Raw genomic sequence first — 21,848 nt, 5'->3', positions numbered from 1 at the left:
CTCTATACATCACAGAGACACATCTAATGAATGGATAATATATTGCAAGGAAACTCATGGTTATACAACGCATCTCTAACAGAAACACAATATACACACCACATCCTTCATAATTCTGTTGTAACACAATGTAGTTTCATAGTCTTCCTGTTGGTTTATCCTCAGAACAGACATGATTTCTACCCACCAATTCATCCAGGGCATACATGGGGAGTCAGCCACCATCATCTGTGACATTTATATTCAACGTGGAGTGAATTACAATTACAAATTTTCTACAGAGAGTAGAAAACTACACATTGGCCCCTCCCTTGACATCCTAGGCTTATGCTGCTTGACATGTATTGTGGTATTTTTTAAATCCTTCTTCTTCTTGTGACCCTGCATGTTAAATATGGCCCTGATTCAGCAAAGCATGTGCTTAGGTTTGAGCATGCGTTTAAGTCCCATTGAAATTAAATGAGGTCAATGGGACTTAAGCACGGGATTAAGTGCTTTGCAGAATATGGACAAGTTTAAGCATACCTTGAATCAAGTGCGGATATACACTGTGAATGGGCAAACAGGTTTGATTGACTGATCAGTTCTTTTTTTGCCCAGAACTCAATTTGCACCCAAATTAAGCACCAGATATTTAATAAGAGAGTTTAGTCTATTGTTAGAGAGTCCAACTGCTAAATAGGTTGCTTGAAACCTTGTATATCAACTTCTGCTCACGTGCTTACAGTTAAAGTACATACTGCTTAGGCCTGTAAACATGCATTTATGAATCCTTTAGAAATGTACCCGTAATATAAAAAATGGCCAAGGTCGCACTGTCCACAAGTTTTTACTGATATTCAGCTTAATTTTTCCCTTTCCTAATTGCATACCATTACTATTAGTTATAGTTTCATTCACAGCCCTAGCAAATTCCCCACCTCCTTTACAGCTACACACCTCCTCTAGATTGTTATCCTGTTTCCCTCTTAAGTCATCATAACTAGATCTGAACCAAAAAAATTGTTGTTTCAGTTCATTGGCAATTCCAAAAAGTCCGGGAGAAAAACCATTTCGGATTGGTCCAAAATTTTTTTTGGAATTTTCATTGAATCGACAAGTAGGAAGTGTCATTGTGGTCGATCGAAACATTTTGTTTCAACCAAACTGAAACATTTCATTTCCATGTTGACTATTCTAAAATGTTTTTGAAACTTTTTTTTTTTAAACAAAATTCAAGGAAATTTTGAAACACAAAAAATCATTTCAAACTGAAAAATGAAAATGTTTCCTTTAAAAAAATATATCAAAATGAAATGTTCTGATTTTTTTTCCTAAACAAAAAACAATTTGGCAAAAACGACAAATTCACAGAATGATTTGGCATCATCGAATCCGCTTTTCTCACTGAAAAAAGTGTTTAGTGTAAAAAATTTCACTCAGTTCTAGTCATGACACATATTCTTGAACTACGTTGTGGCCACATCGTTAACCTGTTAGTCACATGAATGAGCAATTACTCATCCAGATAATGCCACTGAAGTCAACGGGACAGTTCAAGGAAGTAACTGCTCACTAATGTCTGTAAAAAGTTCCCAGCCTGACATATACAGTATGTCTCAACTGCTGGCAGCTAATCTTGCAGCCTGGGTGGACAGACTTGTGCTAGCGGAACTCGGGCTGGCACGCTAAAAATAGTTGCTTAGACATTGCTTTGACATTTGTGCTTTGGCTAGGAAGCCCGCCCCCGTCATAGTCTTCAGAGCCCAAGCTCCAGCCCAAGCCAGAACATCTAATTTGTCATTTTTAGCACTCTAGTTCAAATCTGTCCACTGCCAGAAGCTGTGATGGATCACTCAGTGACTGCCTGTTCTGTTCATTCCCTCTGAAGCATCTGACAATGGTTACTGGCAGAAGACAGGATACTGGGCTAGTTGGACCATTGGTCTGACCTAGTGTGGCCGTTCTTATGTTCTTTCCCAGGCTGCGAGACTTGCTCCCAGCAGCCGTGAAGACATACCCTTACAATCCGCATCTATAAATGGCACCTTTCATGTTAGGATCTCAAAGCACTTTTACAAAGGTTAATAAAGCCATTGCAATCCCCTGGTGAGGTAAAAATTGTTGTTCTGGTTGAACAGATGGGGAAACTGAGGAACAAGAAGGTCAAGTGGCCTGTCAAAAGCCACAGAGCCAGGAACAAAATCTGGGGAAATAACTAATGTTTTGCTTTCACTCACAGATTTTCAAGCCAATATTGCTATAGCCCAATATTTCTCAACTTTTTCAGGTTGGTGGCCACTTATTTGAAGTCAAATGTTTTCACACCCCCTTTACATTTACCATAAAAGAGAGAGAAAAAAAATCAATGCTAACCATGCCAAGCCTAGATATTTGATTGTGTGCGTGTTTCGAGAGGTTGACAGAAAATACTTGACTTTGAAGGGGAAGGGTGTGAGGTAGCTTTTCTTTGTTTTCGATTGTAATGAAATTCGCACAACCTCATCATCATCTTGGCTGACCAGACAGCAAATGTGAAAAATCAAGACAGGGCTGCGTGTGTGTGTGGGGGGGGGGGGGTAATAGGAGCCTATATAAGAAAAAGCCCCATATATCGGGACTGTCCCTATAAAATCAGGACATCTGGTCACCCTATCACCGTCCCCACCCCCGGGACTGCTTTCCTTGACCCTGCTGAGGGTGCCAAGCCGCTGGTTGCGAAACATTGTCAGGGCCCATTGGGATGACTTATACAGCCTCCCACACTGCAGTATCTGTGCACCCCAGGAACATGGATGGATTTACCCTCCCGACAGCTCCGTGAGGTAGGGAAGCATGACTCTCCTCATTGCCACCGGCCTGGTTTTACAAAAAGGGAACTGTGGCTGTCTAAAGAAGTCTGCGTTATGGCTGGGACTTGAATGGAGCTTGCCCAAGTCTCACTTCAGAAGGATCTTCCATCCTTTCTAACCAGGCTGCTTGGGGGTGAGCACCCACCAGAGAGAGCTTCCGAACTGTGATGTTGCCTCTCATCAAACACGCCTTACAAGCCAAATGCTCCTCTGCTTCCTAGAAGAGCTTTCTGCCAGAAGCAGTCTTATCGGATATCAACACTGGTTTTGACTTCGGCAGGACACAGGGCAAAGGGAACAGAACCACCCTGAAATTGACCCCTTAAAACAAGAATATTTCCCCCCCTTGATTATGATGCTCCTGAGCAAAACGAGACAGGCCCCGCTAGTAAAAATCAGTGACTGGCCACTGACTCACCGTGTGGGAAGAGAGCACAAAGGGCTGTTTTTTCCTCCCTGTGTTATCACTGTAACATGTTTGCCCTCTGATGACAGATTTCCAGGTCTTCACCTTCTCATCTGAGTTGCTAGATGCTTGCTTGGTTACCAAGAAAAACCTACACTGGAATTTGCAATCCTCAGTCAATAGATGAGAGTTTGGCTAATAAAATAAAATAATAATAAAACAGCAAAAGAAAAAAAAACTTCTGTGATCAGATCTAATGGGACAGGGGGCACAGAAAACAATCCCCGTCCTCATCAACACACGGATTAAGGTTCTTGTGTTAACATAACTCTTATCCTTATCTCCTAGCTCCCAGGCTTATTAAGAAGTCCCCTTTTAACAGATCCCAGGTCTCTATCAAGGCGCCTGTAATACGTGGATTAGGGTCTGTGTTATCAGAATATCTGGTAGGATTTTTTTTTTTTAAACTTAGTGATGAACTTTCTACATTCAACAGGCCTCAATTCTCCATCCTAGCTGAGCTACATTTGGCTCAGGATCAAAGTGGGAGGCAATGGTTAAATTACCTTCAGGCTTACTTGCAGTCTAGGATTGGTGGGGGGGGGAGTGTCTATGAGGCTCCAGGTATAAATTATAGCAGCCCTAAGTGGCTCTAAGCTACTGTCAGCTTCAGTGCTCCCACAAGGGGACAGTCCAGCTGCCAAGATTAGCCAGAGCACAGAGGCACTCTAGCAATGCCCACCATCCCACGGTACCCCTAACACACACACACACACACACACACAATGCCAGGGAACAGTAAAGTTTAATCCTTTTTCTAGCTCTACACTGTTCAGGGAATCCGCTTGTATTCCTGGATGTTTGTTCCACTGTCTCTGCAGCCCCTTTAAGCCACTGGGCCATAATATAACAGAGAACTGAGACCAATGGACCGAATTCTGCCCTCCTCCAATGATAGTCACTGCCATTCAAACCAGTGAGAGTGAACCCTCCTCAAGATCGAGCCCTTTCTCTACAAGAGAGGATAGAATACAGTAGCCATGACTCTGCCCTGCCCAGACATGGCCATTACGCTCATTGAAGGGGAAGGGCAGAATAGATGTAGGCCAAGATGTTCTTTACTGGAGACAAGCAGGTTACTACCTTTCAGGCAAGTCCTGCCCCTCTGTTGCGTGGCTGGGCCTGAACCAAAGTGCACTGCTGTCAATGAGAGATTTCAGTGTTTTTTGGATTTGGCCCTTCAGGATTAGAAAGCAGTAGAATCCATGAAAAGATGGGCTGCTAAGCCCGCTCCCTGCTCTGCAGAGGGTCTCTCCATGGCATTGCAGTTGTGGGTTGTGGCGAGGGCAAGGTCAGTGGGTCTGCAAATGCCGAGGAGCCATGTGCCAAACCTCCCCATTCAAGGCTTACATAGTAGATCGCAGGATCTGGGTTGAGCCAATAGCTGCTATCGTGGCAGTGAGCACTCTGTCCTCCGCTTGGAGGGAGATCTTTCCATCTCCTCCCTAGGTTCCTCTTTAGGGCCCCCAGACAAGGCTTGCAGTGCACAGGGAACAAGATTGTGTACCTCAGTGAGCAAAGCCGGGACCATTGTCTGCTCATACCGTGGGTTTTTTAACCAGCACAAACCACTTGCTGTCTCTGCCAGTCCTTCATGGGCATAACAGGATGTAAGCAGAGGTCTAGGATTGTCTGCACTTGTTCTCCATCCGTGACTTGAACAAAGATGCTGGCAGCCTGCAAGAGCACCCAGTGGGCTAGGCCCAGTTATGTGTCCCTCCTTCTCTCTGGATGACTGAGCAGGGGCAGACCCTGGCTTTTCTGAATATGCTCAGATGGAGACTGGAGAGGGTGCTGGAGAAGATGACCATCTAGGGTGAGCTCAGAACAGCTCCCACTAGAACAAAGGAAGGTCAGGAGAAGACCCTGGCCCAACAAGCTGCTTCCTGGTATCCGCAGACAATACAAATGGATTTATTCTATGCTAGCCTGCCATCATGCTGCTATTATTAAGTGGGGATCTTGTCCTCACTGAGCTAAATGACCCTGTCCTTCTCCTTTCCTAATCACTCCGATAGTGTTTGGTTTGGTCGAGCCTCATCAACAGACTCTACAGCTTTTGTTGTTGGTTCAACAGGGCCTGGGTCTCCTCTGAAGATCATGTTGCTGAGTATCTGCACAGGCATGTTCTCTTCCTGGTACAATATTGTGGGGCTTCATGTCATGGGCATTTACAAGCTTTTAATTTGATAACTCATTCCTTTCACTATCCCTAAACAAAACACCAGAATGATGCAAATTCTACAAGGGCAAAATCCAAAACAAATAGGTAACAAGACTTCATCCCAACAAGAGGGGTGTATATGTCTGTACTGGGATGATAATCTTGATGATGACCCCAACACCATGTTGCTTTAGCAGGAACGGGATTTTATATTTTCCATTGAGTTTGATAATAACCAAACAATTTATACACAGATAATGTTTTATTATATGACAGTACATAAGTTGTCGCTATAATATAGCGATTACTCCTACGTAGTAATATGGTAGCTTGCTCAGGGAACTTCTGAATTTCGATCTGCGTTCCATCGAACAACTGGCCACATTACCTGACAAACTCCAAATCAAAATTATATCTATCTAAATTAGTTACAATTAAATTGTTCATTGACAAACATACCTATTTATGACTGACTTTTGCAAAGATTGAACCTCTAGAGTTTAGCCTCGCCCTGCCTATCTGGTTTATCATTTTGCAGCACTGTCAACCCCCACCTTGACTTTGCCAACATTCCCAGCCTTGGCTATGTGCCAGTCCACATCTCCCCCTCAGACATCTACACACTTCTTCCCATTGTGACCCCTAGGCAGGGGAGAAACTCCCTACAATCCTCTTTCAGGCTCATCTTTGCTGAGCCACCAGCTGACAAGGCGAGTCAGCTGAGACCCCTCATGTGTGTGCAATAGTGTCTCGTCCATCTGTTGCATCATGTCATAGAAGATAGATAGCGAGCTGTTTGGGGCAGGGCCTTCCTTTGACCTGCCTTTCTGGATGGTGTGCAGCACAACTGCTTGGTGCTTATAAGCGAAATGGTGATACAAATATAGACATCAATAGCCAACCTCCCAAGAGGTGATCAGGACCTTGCAGAATAAGGGCCTTAAGTAGTGAAATCTTCAGTGTATCCTCTCAATCAATAACAAAGAGTATAGAGGTTCTCATCCATGACTACAATACAAAGAATAAATAAATAATAAACAACACAGAATGAAATATTGCAGCAATAAATGCTTCCCAACTTGATTCCAAATCACAATTCCTCCCCATGTTTTATTTTTAAGCCAGTTGAGCATCAGTCTCTCTCTAGTTTCCATTTACTCCCCAGAATCTCAAAGGTGACATTTCAGGAGTGTTGAGCTGCCTCAGATCTTTTGAAAAAAATTACAGCTTTAATCTTTATGTGCCTCAGTTTCCCACCCCTTGTCTGTTTATCCCGATTCAGAAAAGAACTTGAGCAAGTGCCAAACCCACTTAAACATCAGCACGTCTAGATGCTTTGCTAAACCGGGATGGATTTAGGCACAAGATTAAAATAAAGCACATGATTACATGCATTGCTGAACCAAGACTGCAGAATATAAATTCTTCAGGGTAGATTTTGTCTCTCACTACATGCATGTACAGCACCTAACACACTGGAGCCTCTAGGACCCACAGTAATATAATCAACTCACAGAACTTATCCTTCATAGAGATGGAAAACACAAGTTAGGTCTATCACATTCTTCTAACAAATGATTTTTCCCTATAGCATGTTCTCCGGTACTTTATATTGGGCTAATTTTTAAGTTTCTCCAGACAATGGGGCAATTTCTCGCAAACTATAATATTAATACATACCTAGGTCATACACAGTGTTTTTCAAATATGGATCTCAAAGCACTTTACAAAGGGGGTCAGTATCATTACTGTTATTTACAGAGGGGGAATTTGGTGCACAGAGCAGGGAGGTGACTTCTGCAAGGTCACCCTGCAGGCTACAGTAGCGGAGATTAGAATCCAGATCTCCTGAGCTGCAGTCCTGAGCGCTCGCCACTAGGCCATGCTGCCTCTGTCATAACACACAATCTAATAACTCAAACTATTATTAAGGTTTAGCTCAGTCTTGATTTTCCCTTTGCCTAATTTCATCCTATTATTTATATCCCTTGATCCAGTCTAAACAAATCCTCTCCCTCCATGGGGTTTTCGATACTCGTATTTGGGACACCTGGTCTATATGCAGAGCAAATAATTTAGTCCAAGAACACTGGTCATCCACAATGAAGGAACTTTATTGATAATTAATGTTCTGATAGCCATTGACATTTGGGACTCATTTACCTTTGCTTTTCTGCTGAACCTTTAATACAGTTCTGAATGAGTAGACAGGTGGGGGGTATTACTGGGTTTTGGCTCTCTTTTCCTGGAACCTTAGTAGTGTTTTTTTGGAACCAAGTTTGATCAAACACACCAGAGGCATTTTGGTTCATATCCCCTCCAGGAATACCCAGCTCTCCATGTTAGTTTAGCTTTGCTTTACTCGTTCAGATCTTTGCACAGCGAGAGCTCCAGCTTTCATCTCAGTGGCTCCACTTCCTCATTAGAAAGGGATTAGTGGAGTCACAGCAGCAAACGTACCTGTGTTACTGCCCCGCAGCAGTGTGAAACCTTCCTGAGGAAGAATTTTAGGAGACGACAGAGAGACAGAAGACTTGCTTCCTCCTCAGCAATTAACTAGATCTGTGTGAAGCTTGGCAAACTCAGCTCTCAGGGCATTTGCGCAACGTTATGGGTTTTTTTTTAAATAAAAATTTCTGATTCTGAAGCTTTATGCATTTGCATCAATTGAGTTTTGCTTTAAAGAGCCGATGGACTTTCACAGCATGGCTGGCCTCAGAACTACAGCATTGGACTCTGTCAGCTCTGCCGCAGGAGTGGCTTAATCTCTGTGCCTCAATTCCCCTTCTGTAAAATGGGGATAATAATTCCCTCTTGCCATTCGAGACTGCAAGCTCTTTAAGGCAGGGATCGTTCCTTACTGTGTCTCCATACAGCACTAACACAACGGACATGTCTACACTGCGATCGGGGAGGGGGGGGATGTCAGCTTGAGCTGCAATCATGAGCTAGCTTTAATCTAGCTAGCACAGGTACCAATAGCAGTGAAGCTGTAGCATCAACCCAGGCTGTACAAGAACCCAGGGTATGAATTCAAGAAGCAAGCCCAAGTTAAGGTCCATACTGCTGCAGCTTCAAGCCTATTGGTACCCAAGTAGCTAGATTAAAGCTAGCTGAGCTACATCTGCACATGCCGCAATCACCCCTCCAGTTGCAGTGTAAACACGCCCAATGAAACCTTGACCTCAGATGGCGCCTCTAGGTGGGACAAATAATACTTAAAGGCCACTCAACATTTTCCCCAAACTCACTTAAATTTGGCCCCAATCCTCTTGTAACTCCATGCTGAGTTCAGAGGTTTTATAAAGGAACCTGACATCAGGTGGGTTCTTTTGTGACGAAGTTTCAATTCAAATTTGCCGCTAACCCCTGCAATGCTGGGGGTGCCTTTCAGGCGCTGAGATAATGGGAATTAGAAGTAGGCAAACCCTTTCAGATAATCTTCGAGACACCACTGACTTCCTGAGGAAATTACAATCCATCGATGATCTTCCTAAAAACACCATCCTGGCCACTATGGATGTAGAAGCCCTCTACACCAACATTCCACACAAAGATGGACTACAAGCCGTCAGGAATACTATCCCCGATAATGTCACGGCTAACCTGGTGGCTGAACTTTGTGACTTTGTCCTCACCCATAACTATTTCACATTTGGGGACAATGTATACCTTTAAAAGCAGCGGCACTGCGATGGGTACTCGCATGGCCCCACAATATGCCACCATTTTTATGGCTGACTTAGAACAACGCTTCCTCGGCTCTCGTCCCCTAATGTCCCTACTCTACTTGCGCTACATTGATGACATCTTCATCATCTGGACCAATGGAAAAGAAGCCCTTGAGGAATTCCACCAGGATTTCAACAATTTCCATCCCACCATCAACTTCAGCCTGGACCAGTCCACAGAAGGGATCCACTTCCTGGATACTACGGTGCTAATAGTGATGGTCACATAAACACCACCCTATACTGGAAACCTACTGACCGCTATTCCTACCTACATGCCTCCAGCTTTCACCCAGATCATACCACATGATCCATTGTCTACAGCCAAGCTCTACAATACAAACACATTTGCTCCAATCCCTCAGATAGAGACAAACACCTACAAGATCTCTATCAAGCATTCTTACAACTACACTACCCATCTGCTGAAGTGAAAAATCAGATTGACAGAGCCAGAAGAGTACCCAGAAGTTAGCTACTACAGGACAGGCCCAAGAAAGAAAATAACAGAACGCCACTAGCCATCACCTTCAGCCCCCAACTAACACCTCTCCAACGCATCATCAAGGATGTACAACCTAACCTGAAGGACGACTCATCACTCTCATAGATCTTGGGAGACAGACCAGTCCTTGCTAACAGACAACCCCCCAACCTGAAGCAAATACTCATCAGCAACCACACAACAGAACCACTAACCCAGGAACCTATCCTTGCAACAAAGCCTGTTGCCAACTCTGCCCACATATCTATTCAGGGGACACCATCATAGGGCCTAATCACAATAGCCACACTATCAGAGGCTCGTTCACCTGCGCATCTACCAATGTGATATATGCCATCATGTGCCAGCAATGCCCCTCTGCCATGTACATTGGTCAACCTGGACAGTCTGTACGTAAAAGAATAAATGGACACAAATCAGACGTCAAGAATTATAACATTCAAAAACCAGTCGGAGAACACTTCAATCTCTTTGGTCACTCGATTACAGACCTAAGAGTGGCTATCCTTCAACAAAAAAGCTTAAAAAACAGACTCCAACGAGAGACTGCTGAATTGGAATTAATTTGCAAACTGGATACTATTAACTTAGGCTTGAATAGAGACTGGGAGTGGATGGGTCATTACACAAAGTAAAACTATTTCTCCATGTTATTCCACCCCCCCCCCCCCCACACACACACACACTGTTCCTCAGACATTCTTGTCAACTGCTGGAAATGGCCCACCTTGATCATCACCACTATAGGTTTTCTTCCTCCCTTCTCCCCCCATCCCCTCCTGCTGGTAATAGCTGATCTTAATTGATCACTCTCCTTACAGTGTGTATGATAAAACCCATTCTTTCATGTTCTCTGTGTGTGTTTATAAATCTCCCCACTGTATTTTGCACTGAATGCATCTGATGAAGTGAGCTGTAGCTCACGAAAGCTTATGCTCAAATAAATTTGTTAGTCTCTAAGATGCCACAAGTACTCCTTTTCTTTTTGTGAATACAGACTAACACGGCTGCTACTCTGAAACCTTTCAGATAAAAAAGTTCTAGCTCAAATCTCTCACTAAGCTCCATATCTGTGGTTGTGAGGTTTTTTTCGTCTGTCTGACAGTTGAAAAACGTAAACCACATACAAACACAGAGATTTCATATCCATTCTTGGCTGCAACCGGAAGAAGCACTACTATATGCTAGGACAGTTCTTATGGTATTTCCATCCTGTCTGAAACCAGATAACACTGAATAAATCACACAGGATAGCTTGATCGTTCAAGATGTCCCATCACCAAACAGGTTTGAATCAACATCTTCTGTGGACCAAGATTCTCAGCTGATGTAAATCAACACAGCTTCTATTGGACTGGAAGAGCTCTCGAGGTCCCTTCCAGTCCTATAATTCTATGATTCTGTTGAAACCGATGATAATTTACACCAGTTCAGGATCTGGGTCCAAACTTTGAAACAGTGTGTGAACAAAACCACAGAACTTCTGGAGTTTGGCATATTGCTGTCCACCTCTACCTGCAGTAAAAGACAGAGGAAAGAAAAACAGGGACCAGCAACAAGCTATTTTATTACTTTCAGGAAGCCTCCTGAGGCTTCTCTAGCTTGGAGAGTGTCCAAAGGCTTTTCTGTAGCTCTAAAGAAGCTGCAGCAAACAGCTAGCTGGAAAGTCAGAGGGTTGGCGCAGGGTGAAAGGCTCGGATTTTTCCCACCTATAGGCCTAAGATGAGGTAACTCACCCCACTGGAAAAAAAAAAAACTGGCTTTTCTAGGTGGCCTCTGTCAAAGGCAAGGCTCTCCCCTGGACCTCAGACAGCGTTTTATGTCCAAAGAATTAGGGAGCCTGATTCATTCTGCCAAGCTGGCATTCCACACCATGCCTGAGAAGGACAATAGCCCATCAGTGTGGAGCCCCAGGTGCTCACAGGCGCTCCTGACTGTCACGGCCCTGCTTGTGAGACCTCGTCTGTTCTTCTCGGAGACGTTGGGTGGCTTGCTGGTTTTTTTTTTTTTTTTCCCCTTCCCAACTCTGTTTTGAAATGCCCTCCCTCCACCCCCCCCCATCCATTAAAGAAGGAGTCATGGCTCCTCTTTAACGCTTTGACAGGCCCTGTGGGCTGCGCTAAGGCATTCTGAAGTGTCCCCACCTGGGTGGTCTTGAATCAAGTACCTGGCAATGCCAGGCAAGTGACATTAGGCAGTTTCCAACTAGGTACACAATCCCCCACCTTTTCCTTCATCTCACGCTCCTGGCACTCTCACCCCCAGCCCCCACCCCTTTCTTGCTGGCCCTAGCTCTCGTAAAATTAACGTTTTCTTCAGACCACACCTCTCAACACAGCAATCATATTCGCTCGCTCTCTCTCGCATTCTGTCGGCCCCTCTCTACTGGCCACAATTATAACCCTCTGGGTGGCAGCAGGAGAGTATGTGGCTTCAGATTCTTTGGCTTGTTTTGTCTACTGCAGCCTAAAAGCTTCATGCTAGTACATCCATGGTCTATCCCACGCAGTAATCACAGTCCTGAAGACTGAAGCCCTCTGCACAGTACTAGCACAGCCAGCAGCAGCGTAAGAGTCTAAAAAAAACCCCAAACAACAACCACCATCCTATCCCACAAGTGGAAACTCATTGTCCGTGGCCCACTCAGTCCTTGAGTCTGGTAACAAAGATGTCAGTCAATGCCAAGAGTCCTGCTCCTAGGATGGAAGAATCCCATGCACTGCTACAGGCTAGGGACCAACTAGGTCTTTTTCAGCAGAACTGTTGCTTACCTAGGGGTTACAGTAGACAGAAGATGGATATGAGTCAGCAGTGTGCCCTTGTTGCCAAGAAGGCCAACGGCATATTGGGCTGGATTAGTAGGAGCATTGCCAGCAGATCAAGGGACGTGATCATTCCCCTCTAGTCGGCATTGGTAAGGCCTCATCTGTAGTACGGTGTCCAGTTTTGGGCCCCACACTACAAGGAGGATGTACAAAAATTGGAAAGAGGCTAACGGAGGGCAACAAAAATGAGTAGGGGGCTGGAGCATATGACTTACGAGGAGAGGCTGAGGGAACTGGGATTGTTTAGTCTGCAGAAGAGAAGAATGAGGGGGGATTTGATAGCAACCTTCAATTACCTGAAAGGGGCTTCCAAAGAGGATGGAGCTAGACTGTTCTCAGTGGTACCAAATGACAGAACAAGGAGCAATTGTCTCAAGTTGCAGTGGGGGAGGTCTAGGTTGGATATTAGGAAACACTGTTTCACTAGGAGGGTGGTGAAGCACTGGAATGCGTTACCTAGGGAGGTATCTCCTTCCTTAGAGGTTTTTAAGGTCAGGCTTGACAAAGCCCTGGCTGGGATTTAGTTGGGGTTAGTCTTGCTTTGAGCAGGGGGTTGGACTAGACGACCTCCTGAGGTCCTTTCCAACCCTGATATTATATGATTCTAATGGGCTTTCTTGGGATGTGCACGTTCATTGACTAGGAAGTGACCAAAACCGACAAACACGTTCTCAGTTAGGCTAGCAACAGGAGTATCTAGGGTCAGATGGCAGCATGGTGTGAAGGGGAATTCTGTGCCATTTTCTGCGCATGCACACATGTCAATTTTCATTGTCAGAATGAATTCAGAGGCAGGGACGGTCTCTCATTAACTGCACGTACAGCACCTAGCACAATGGGACTCCAATTCCAGTTGTCTCCTCTAGGCACAGCTGAAATAGAATTAACAGCCAGTGGTATCTCTGTGCCTTTAAATGATAGACAGGAGATTTGCTGAAATTCATCCCTTCAAGAAGGAGGGGAAATAACTCCCTTTAAAAGAAATTTGATTGTGTGCGCGCGCAACCAAGAGAGAGAGAGATGAAGTAAGAGATCCTGGAAATGGTTGTCTAAATCTATACTAGAAGCCCAGAATGTACATTAACCAATTTAGCATTCAAGCAAATGGACCTCAGTCTGCTATAAATGGAACCAGCAGGTTAGTTCAATTTTACCGGCCTGTCCTCTCATGGATCAGTAACTGGTTAAAGACAGGACACAAAGGGTAGAGATAAATGGTCAATTTTCAGAATGGAGAGAGGTAAATAGTGGTGTCCCCCAGGGGTCTATATTGGGACCAGTACTGGTCAACATATTCATAAATGATCTGGAAAAGAGGTAAACAGCGAGGTGACAAAATTTGCAGATGATATTAAATTACTCAAGATAGTTAAATCCAAAGCAGACTGCAAAAGTTGCAAAGGGATATCACAAAACTGGCTGACTAGGCAACAAAATGGCAGGTAAAATTTAATGTTGATAAAGGTAAAGTAAAGTTATGCACATTGGAAAACATCATCCCAAATGTACACATAAAACGATGGGGTCTAAATTAGCTGTCATCTCTTACGAAAAAGATCTTGGAGTCACTGTGGCTAGTTCTCTGAAAATATTTGTTCAATATGTAGCAGCAGGCAAAAAAGCAAACAGAATGTTGGGACTCATTAGGAAAGGGATAGATAATAAGACAGAATGTCATATTGCCTCTATATAAATCATGGTACGCCCACAGATTGAATATTGTGTGCAGATCTCATTGCCCCACCTCAAAAAGATCTATTGGAATTGGAAACGGTACAGAAAAGAGTGACAAAAATGATGAGGGGTATGGAACAGCTTCCATATGAAGAGAGATTAATAAGATTGGGACTTTTCAGCTTGCAAAAAAGACGACTAAGGGGGGATATGATAGAGGTCGATAAAATCATGACTGGTGGGGAGAAAGTAAATAAGGAAGTGTTATTCACTCCTTCTCATTACACAGGAACTAGGGGTCACCCAATGAAATTAATAGGCAGCAGGTTTAAAACAAATAAAAGGAAGTATTTCTTCACATAACGCACAGTCAACCTGTGGAACTCTTTGCCAGAGGATGTTGTGAAGGCCAAGACTAACAGTTTTCAAAAGATAGGTCCTTCAATAGCTACTAACCAGGATGGGCAGAGATGAAAGCCATACTCTGAAGTGTCCTTAGCCTCTGTTTGCCAGAAGCTGGGAATGGGCGACAGGGGATGGATCACTTGATGATGACCTGTTCTGTTCATTGCCTCTGAGGCACCTGGCATTGGCCACTGTCTGAAGACAGGATACTGGGCTAGATGGACCTTTGGTCTGACCCAATATGGTTGTTCTTATGTTATGTTCTTATGTGCATTCTATCATTGGGTTGATCTCCCCCTTTTCCAGTGCAATGGGTATAGGTCCAGTGTATGAAGATGGAGAACTCTGCTATCTCAAAGTGTCAACAGGTCATCACACAGCCAGCCTTCACAACTGGAAATGCATTGTGCCTGTACTTTCATTGTCAACATGGAGAGCAAGAGATAAGCACAGAGGAGGCTGAAATTCCTTCTCAGAGAAAAGCAGTCTTCTACAGAGTTGAAGTGTCGGGAACGTTTGATTTTCTTGTGCTGTGCCTTTTCTGTTCAGCAGAACTCTCCAGCCATTAATGTTACCCTGGAATTATTCGGGTATCTGACATTGTATTAAATTAATTATTATATTATTAATTATTATTATTATTGAAAAATTGGGATGCTTTTAAGAATTCCTCGTCCTGTCACTGAGATGGGTTATTGTTATATCCAGATCCAGTCTCCAGGGTATAGCCTCCTCCATAGCTTCACTCCCATACTTCATGATTGCTTAGTACTGCCCCATAGCAGGTGCCAGAATACACAGCGTCATTTAAATACCTGATCATCAGAGTCTGCCTAAGACTGTTAATTGAGAATCTTTACGATTTTTTTTTATTAGCTCAAAACACAATCCCTAAATGACACTGCCTTCAGCAACAGTGATTGTGTTCTTATTCCTTGTTGCCAGATATCAAGGGGCGCTGAGTTTAGAAGATAGATAAAAAACTTTTATAGCCAATCCCCAGGGCCAAATTCTCCCCGTCATTGTTTTTGTCTAGGAGGAGACTAGCAGTCAAAGCTAAGGCACAGAATTATTGAGAAGCATATGGTAACAGGCAATGGTTAGGTGGGTCCCATCCAACTACTAGCACGGAAAATGTAAAGGCACAGAACAATACAAATAAGAATATAAGAATGGAGAAGTCAGCACATTCCATATCCTGTGTTTCGAGAAAGTGAAGATCCATCCAGACCTTTGGATTTAAAGCACAAGAAGAGAAGAGTCAGGACAGATTCACCTGTTCCAAAAGGCAATGGCACAATTGCACATGGAATACTTTACATTATTTTCATTATAGTCGTGTCTGGAAGGGCCACTAAGATCAGGGTCCTGTTGTTCTAGGTGCTGCACATATACATCCTTAGAGACAGTCCATACCCTCAGGATCTAATAATCTAATCTAAATAGACAAGACAGAAAGGAAGCACTATCTCCATTTTACAGATGGGGAGCTAAGGCAAACAGACAATAAATTACTTGACCACAGTCTATCTATTTAATATATGTTCTCAGACAAGTCTTTAGAAGAGCTGATAATTAAACCTAGGTTTCCTATGCCAGGCCAGTGTTTTAATCACAATACCATCTTTCTTCCGTGACGTTATTGACTTGAACTGGGACTGTATAGAACATTGTTGCAACCAAGGTCCTGTAGTGGCATCAAATCTTGTATAAAGGGGGTCAAATAAGATATCTAAGGCAAGGTTATGGTTTGCTGGTTAGGATTATGCTATCTGTTTGCATGTAACATTTTTGTATTTAAAGATATAAATATTGGCTCTATACTGTCTGTATTCCAAATTTATGCTATGCTTCTCGGTGACACCCCAGACAAGTTGGTGTCAGCTCTGCCTAGCCTGCTTGATGGCCCATTAAGGACCATCAGCTATACAATTGACCCATTGAGAGAAGGCAGACACGCCTTGTGACTCAGCAAGGTGTGCATGGACCTGCCTATGCACAGAACTCTGAGGGTTTTTCTAGGCCATGTGATGGACAGTTGGTCTTTGGGACAAAGAAAGAAAGACCACATGGCAAGAGAATATAAAAAGCTGCTGCAGCTCCTCCATCTTGTCTTCAATCCTGCTTCATACCTCTGGAGGGATTTTGCTACACTGAAGCTTTGAACCAAGGACTGAAAGACCCATCCTAGCTGTGGATGTACTCCAGAGACTTGAATTGAACCTGCAGTTTATTCTATCTCCACTGCAAGCCTGAACTAAGAACTTTGCCATTACTGTATGTAATGGATTCCATTTAACCATTCTTGCTCTCATCTATATCTTTTTCCTTTTATGAATAAACCTTTAGAATCTAAAGGATTGGCAACAGCATGATTTGTGGGTAAGATCTGATTTGTAAATTGACCTAGGTCTGGGGCTTGGTCCTTTGGGATTGAGAGAACCTTTTCTTCTTTTACTGCGGTATTGGTTTTCATAACCATTTGTCCCCATAATGAGTGGCACTGGTGATGATATTGGGAAACTGGAGTGTCTAAGGGAATTGCTTGTGTGACTTGTGGTTAGCCAGTGGGTAAAACCAAAGTCTTCTCTGTTTGGCTGGTTTGGTTTGCCTTGGTGTGCATAGAAACCCCCGCCTTGGGCTGTAACGGCCCTGCTTTAAGCAATTTGTCCTGAACTGGCACTCTCAGTGGGGTTCCACCAGAACCAGCATCGTTACAGTGGCGTAGTCGTGCTTGGATCCACAGAACCAGGTCAATTAAACTTTGGATCAGAACCCCACGCTATCCCAATTTGAATTTTGGGATTGAGAGTTGGGTTGGTTAAAAAGCAGTTGCAATGGGTGAACAAAGAGTATATGAGGTCCTTGGCAAAAAAAGCCCACGAAGGGAACGGTCCTGAGTTTATGTCTGCTAGGAAGAACGGCGCTGTAACTAGGTTGCATCCAGTTAGTGTCCTAGCAAAATCCCAGAGACCAGACAATTCTGGTGCTTATATTTTGCCTGTTGCTAATGTGTTGTTGGGAAAGGGTGTGGCAACTCTGTCTGATCAGGATGATACCCTAGCCAGGGCACAAGGAGAGCAGAAAGGTGATTTGATTGTGTTACCTACTGATGGTGTGGAAACTTGTAGCAAGAAGGAAAGATTCCTTAGCTTGTGTGTGGCAAAGGGAAGGAGAATGCTTCTAACCATTTATCTAGGAAGTCTAGAAGTTTGCCTGAAGGGGGATTGTGTAGGAATCTGTCTGATGGGCCAGAGGTGATTCTGGATGTAAGTGAGACCCAGAAAGAGTCTGTTGTTGCTCAGGGAAGTGTTCCTTTAGAGCAAGCCCTAGGTGAAGAGGGTAAAGGCAGAATTTCTGTGAAGGGTGAACTGCTGCTTAGAAAAGCTCCTGGGGAAAGGAATCCTCATGGTAGTCTTTGCAAACAGTTTACTACAACGGAAGGGTGTGAAAGTTATTTAATCAGGAAAGTTTCAGTTTCTAACAGCCAGAAATTTTCTGTGGTGAATGGATCCACTGACTTTCCTTTTGAAAGATCCAGTGTGGATAACTTTGAGAAGGTTTCAGATGGAGTGAAAGCTGTTAAGAAAGTTGAACAGTCCTATAACCAAGTGGCTGTGTTTGGCCAGCTTGCTGGGGAGACAAGGTTGTTGAGAGAGGAATGTCTCCATGCTGATTCTGTAAGTGAACTTGCTGCATCTGATGAAGTAAGCTGTAGCTCACGAAAGCTTATGCTCAAAATAAATTTGTTAGTCTCTAAGGTGCCACAAGTACTCCTTTTCTTTTTGTAAGTGAACAGTCTGTGTCTCAGGTTCAAAGGGAAGACTGGGTAGCTGAGACTGCAGAGCAGAACAGCTGTGTAGTTAATCTCTCGAGAATGCAGGGGACGGCAGGTAAACTCATCTCTAGACACTTTGGATATGACTTGTATTCTCTCAGTGAATGTAACATCTGATTCCATGTGGAAGCAAATGTTGGTAAGGGAAGAACAACAGAACTTTTTGAGTCTGGCTTGGTCCAGCATTGGAATTGGTAGCAGTTAAGGATCTGAAAATTGGTGAACTGGCTCCTGTCTGTGGTAATGCAAATTACTTGGCTGGCAGGGAGAAGGACGACTTGCTAATAGCTGTTAGCATAAAGAACACACCAATCAGCCAGTGAATTCTGTTAAGCAAGAGAAATCAGGGTTTAATCCTTCAGGACAAGGAGGAAAGAGAGACCTTAATTTTGCAAGGGGAAGCCACAGGCTAACCCTAAAAGGCCCAAACCTCAATAGTATCGAGCCAAAGGTGTGGCCTGACAGAAATGGTTGTGAATGGACACTTGCAATGAATTTGTTGTTATTGCTAATCGTAATTCTTGTAACTAATGTGTTGCTATCACCAAAAACTGTAAAGGTGTACAATGTGCCTAATCTTTTGGAAAATCCCTTGAATATATTAAAAGTGGTACACAAGATCACACTTTATGCTAAAAGGCCTATGATTAGACATGTCATCCTATTTACCCTTTCTAAATATTGGCAGAACATTAGCTTTCTTCCAGTCCTCTGGAACTTCCGCAGTGTTCCAAGACTTATTGAAAAATCAACATTAATGGTCATGCAAGCTCCTTAGCCAGCTCTTTTAAAACTCATGGATGCAAGTTGTCAGGACCTGCTCATTTTAAAAGGTCTAACTTTAGTAGCTGCTATTTAATATCCTCTGGAGATACTAATAGAATGGAAAGAGTTGTCATATGATGACTACTGTGACATTCCCCTGGTGTTATCTGAACCGGTGATCTGCTAGGTCACTCCAATCCTCAATTCTGGGAGTCTGCCTTACCCTGCTCTGCTGTGAGAACCTCCACTCCCAGGCTGTTCCCTCACAGCCTCTAGCATATAAGCTGCTCCCAGCTACATGAGTGAGTACTTTTGTCCAGTCGCTGTTTGGATTATGCAACCGAATGACACTAGCCAATATCTCCAGTCCCAGACACAACCCTAGGAACATCTGTCTTGCAGTATCCAGTTATGCCTGCTGGATGCTGCAAGCTTATATGAGTTCATCAATTTAACAAAGAAATTGATATGTACCAGGCTTATTATCCCAAGGAGAGTGTCTGACACTCTTCAAACTGAATGCATAGTTTCAGTCAGAACAAACAAAAGATAGATTTTAAGTCAAAAAACAACAAGTCAGATTTGGTCAAATGAAATAAAAGCAAAATGCATCCTAAAATGATCTTAACACTTTCAGTGCCCTTACAAACTTCAATGCTTCCCACCACAGGCCCCTTTGATCTGCGCTTCAGTGCTTGGTGGTGGTGTCTGAAGATAGATGTGAAAGAGACAGAGTGCATGGCAAATGTCTCTCCCTTTTATCATGTTCTTTCTTCCCTCTTGGCTTTGCCCCCCTTCAGAGTCAGGTGAGCATGACCTCATCATAGTCCCAAACTGGCCAGGGAAGGGGGGGGACTCACTCGAGAGTCCAACAGATCCTTTTTTGCTGCCTAGGCCAGTGTCCCTTGTTTCTGTGAGGCTGGGCTGGGTTTATCTCATACATGCCCTGATGAGGCGTGAACTGCCCCTCTGCTCCTGGAGAGTTTTTGTCTGGGCTTGTTTTAAGCCATGAGGACACAATTTCAGCCTCATAACTATATACATGAAATTACAACCTATAACATTACTGTAACAACAATGCTCAGTGCATCATGAGCCTCCTGAAGATACCCGGCATGACAAACTTTGCATTGGATACCATACAATCATATTATAAAGATGAACATGGGGGTGCAGGGTGTTCCCCCGAGGTACAGAGCGTTACAATTACATCAACTGTTTCCTCCGCAACACAACAGAAATATTTATTGAACACTTCTGCCATTTCTGCATGATTATTGATAGTTCTACCATTTCCATCTAGTAATCGACCAATACCATTGTTAGCATTGTTTTTGTTCCTAATCTACTGAAAAAATGCCTTCTTATTATGAATTATGTCCATAATTCTGCTGGCTATAGATTTCTCTGTGTGTCCCTTTTCAGTTTTCTACAATTCCTAGCTTCTGATTTATTTATTATCAACTTCCCCTTTCTTTGATTTGTTGTTTTTTTGTTTTTAAATAGCTGCCTTCACTTCTCCTCTGAACCAGGTCAGTTTTTTAACTAATATGACCATCTTTCTCAATTTTGGGATTGTGTTCTTAAACAATTCCTAATTATCATTCATATTTTTCTGATAAAACTCTGCCTCACCCAAGGAACGCTTGCTGTCAAGAGGTTGGTAATAGCCTGCTAGCGATCCGTACAAAGAAATCTTGGGCCCTGATCCTTTCATTTCAGATCTGCTTAAGCTTGGTCAGGGGAAGTTTGAGCTGCAAGACTGAGGTCTCCCGTTCCATTCTGGATCACCCTGATATTGGATATTTGAACATTAGACTATAACCTGATGAACTGATTTGGGAAAGGACTCTTGAATAAAAAAGTTCACCATTTCTACTATGAAATGGACCTAAGAACTCTATTCCTACCTGTATGTATAATGAATCTTTTAACCAATTCTCTTTTAGTAATTTTTAGTTTAGTTATTAAGAATTGGCTGTAAGTGTGTATTTGGGTAAGATCTGAAATATTCATTAAACTTGGCAAGTAATGTATCCAATCCTTTGGGACTGGTAGAACTTTTTATATGATGAACAAGATTTTCAGTAATCCTCATATTTGACTTGGCTGTCTGGGGGTGGGAACTCAAAGCTAGGTTGCTTTAAGGGAACTGTATTTTGGGCTTCTGGGTAACAAGTATGGTGTTGTGGAAGCTGTTTTGTTGCTGGATTGGTGAATCTAAGTGTTAGAATAACCACCTGTTTTGGGGATTGTCTACCCCATTCTTTGCAGTTTGCCCTAATTGAGCAATCTCAGCATGCACCCCCAGGACTCTGATCAAAACATCTCGGAGTCTGATGGGGTTCTGGGAGTATTGCTGTGGAGGGATGATTCCAGTCATGTCCAAATGGTCTGAAGCATGTGGAAGTAAATCGTAAAAAGATTATAAGCATGACTGGTAGCACTACCTACTATAAAGGTTGCCTGACACTTCCCTGTTTTTGGTTTCTTAAGCAACTTTGCCAGACTTTAACCCTTTGGGGCAAAGTTTTCCATGCTAGATATCTGCCTCACCCTGATGATCATTATCATTATTATTCTGAAAATTTCACCCAAACCCATTCAGACATTTTTGCAGATGAGTCCAGGGAAACATGTGGTT

At 43.3% G+C, this 21,848-nt stretch overlaps 1 long non-coding RNA gene across 1 annotated transcript; it reads left to right on the top strand.

Annotated features, from left to right (window-relative positions):
- Positions 1-878: 878 nt before the first annotated feature.
- LOC122459072 lies at positions 879-19,876 on the top strand. The gene is made up of 4 exons (XR_006279526.1): positions 879-889; positions 12,489-12,501; positions 13,236-13,239; positions 19,758-19,876. It is a non-coding gene; the product is annotated as an uncharacterized LOC122459072 (long non-coding RNA).
- The last annotated feature ends 1,972 nt before the right edge of the window (positions 19,877-21,848 follow it).

The sequence above is a fragment of the Dermochelys coriacea genome, chromosome 2 (assembly GCF_009764565.3).
Source record: "Dermochelys coriacea isolate rDerCor1 chromosome 2, rDerCor1.pri.v4, whole genome shotgun sequence".
Lineage (NCBI taxonomy): Eukaryota > Metazoa > Chordata > Testudines > Dermochelyidae > Dermochelys > Dermochelys coriacea.
The sequence above is the reverse complement of the archived record's forward strand: the minus strand, read 5'-3'. Positions and strand labels throughout refer to the sequence as shown.